This window comes from Oratosquilla oratoria, chromosome 13, assembly GCF_046742065.1.
Source record: "Oratosquilla oratoria isolate Oo_2021 chromosome 13, ASM4674206v1, whole genome shotgun sequence".
Lineage (NCBI taxonomy): Eukaryota > Metazoa > Arthropoda > Malacostraca > Stomatopoda > Squillidae > Oratosquilla > Oratosquilla oratoria.
In genome coordinates this window covers 23,737,942-23,740,441 of record NC_134789.1, presented here as the reverse complement: position 1 = coordinate 23,740,441, position 2,500 = coordinate 23,737,942, and positions in this window count along the sequence as shown.

The following is a 2,500-nucleotide window of genomic DNA, read 5'->3' as shown; positions in this document are numbered from 1 at the left end:
ACAAAATTTTCACACTGAATGAGAATCCGACAAGAAACAAAGGTCTCAAACTGTCAGGGAATATATTCAATTTGGAAGTGGGTAGAAACAACTTCGCCAACCGTGTAGTTAATGAATGGATTAAACTTCCTGCAGAGGCAGTGCAATGTAATTCAGTTAGAAGCTTTAAGAATCATTTAAATAAACACCTAAGCAAGATGGTGTAATGACTGTCATTTATTTTATATCATCTATTTAGAGGTGGATGGATGGGGTGAAGGGGGCTTTGGGGAAGAGGGGAATGTCTGTTGAGGAAGGAAGGGAGAGGACGGAAGACAGAGGTGAGTGGAGAATGGTTGTATATGGATGATGTTGTGACTGCATGGGGAGAAATGGGCGGGGGGGTGGGGTAGTGTGGGTGCGTGTGTTTTGACGCAGCCCGAAGGGATTTCTACCCGTCCTCTCCTTATATGCACGGGGGGGACGGAGAGGGGGGGTCGCCGATTAAATGAAGCGGCCTTGCTGTGGATGTGCTGTGTCCTGCGACACTGCTTCTGACCCAGGGCAGTGGGCAGGGTGCAGGGATGACCCGTCATCCAGGAGGTGCTCAGATGAGAGGAAGGGTGGGAGGGGTGTGGAGTGTATTTAGGGATGAAATGGGTGGGAGTGTTTTTATGCCTTTCCCTTGGAAGGGGGAAAAAGCCTTGGTATATGTATGTATGTATTTTAGTTCTTTTTGTTATCATTTATTGTTTATTATTATTTGTTTATTTGTTATTTGTTATGTGTGAATTTATCATTTGTCTGTTTGTTTACTATTATTTGCTTGATTCTCATTTGTTATTAGTTAAATGTGAATTTATTATTAAGTACTATTTACCTGTTTGTTTATTATCTACTCGTAACTATACCTATGTATCTATTTTATTGATCATTATTTACTTTATTATAGTTTTTATTTATTCATTTATCTATTTATTTATCATTATTATATATTTTTTCGCATCCGACCTTGATGTGGACCAAAAGGTCTCCTGTCGGCATGCTCCGCCTTTGTAATCCTTTGTAGAAGGGATTAGAGGTGAAGGGAACAAAGGCAGGCAAGGACGGGTGTAGATTGAAAGTTGTTGTAATGTAATTGTAAAAAAGAATAAAAACATGAAAAAGAAAGTTAGAATTTGAAGAAAGCGAACGGAAACTGAAAGAAACGCCGAAGACATGAAATGTAATAATAGTAATAGTAGTTAACAAAACAATAGTAATAGTAACTGTAAAAGTGGAGAAGGAAGAACAACAAAAGGGTAACAAAAAGAATAAAACAAGAATAAAAAGGAGAAGGAGGAGAGGAAGGAGAGGAAGAAGGAGAGGAAGAGGGTGGAAAAACAGAACAGGAAGACTAGGAAAAAAATCCTGAATTTGCCCATTGATGCTGAACAAAATGGTCTGCATTAGACGAAATAAAATGTACAGCTGACCACTTGCAGCTTAATTCGAGGTGAAAAGATAGAGGATACAGAGGGAAGACAGAAGGAGTTGAAGGGGAGGGGAAGATGGAGTGGGGAGGGGAAGGGAAGGAGGGGAAATGTAATAATGAGAGAGGAGGGGAGGGGGAGATGGGGTGAGGTGAAAAAAGAAGAGGGAAAGGGAGGAGGGTGAGGGGAGGAGGGAGAGGGGAGAGTAGAAGGGGGAGGAGGGGAGGGGCGGAGGAGGAGGGGAGGAGGGGAGGGGAGGAGGGGAAGGGGAGAAGGAGGAGGGAAGGAGGGGGAAGGCAGGAGGGGAGGGAGATATGAGAGGTAAGACGGGGAGGGGGAGAGGGGAGGAGGAGAGAGGGGAGGAGAAGGATGGAGATAGGAGAGGGAAGGAGAGAGAGGGGTAGAGAGAGAGAGGGAGTGAGCCCAGGGGTAGAGGAGAAGTGTTGGGGGTGAGGGGGGTCGGGTGGGTAAGAAAACAAAGGAGGAAGCGTAATATGACGGTGCAGCGTTGACAGAGAGAGAGAGAAGGGTGACATTTGAGAGACAACGAGGGCAAAGAAAGAAGATGTAAAAGAATATGAGAAGGATTGGAAAGGGGAAGAGGAGGAAAATCGAAGAGCTGAGAATGTGCCGGAGGGGAGGGGAGGATGATCATGAGATGTGGGAGGACAAGATGCAGGAAAATGTATAGCAGGAATAAGGATAGAATAAGAAGTATTAGTAGTAGTAGTAGTAGTAGTAGTAGTTGTTGTTGTTGTAGTTGAACTAGGCTATAAAGATAAATGCTGTACGGTAAACAGCGTAAGATTGCGTTCTCAGTGTTTTTAATTTTTTTCCGTTCTGTCTTTGCTGTTTGTGTCTGTATAAATTGCAAGCAAGGACTATGTTAAGTTGGAAGGCAGGCTCAGGCAAACTGATAAAGAGATTCGATTTCTCAAGAATGATCTCTAGGAGTATACTGGAACCATTCCACAGACCCATGTGCTTCCGAGAGCAGGTGGTGCACCGTAAGATGCCCTTTATTAAGCTGTTTCGTTGAATACGGAAAT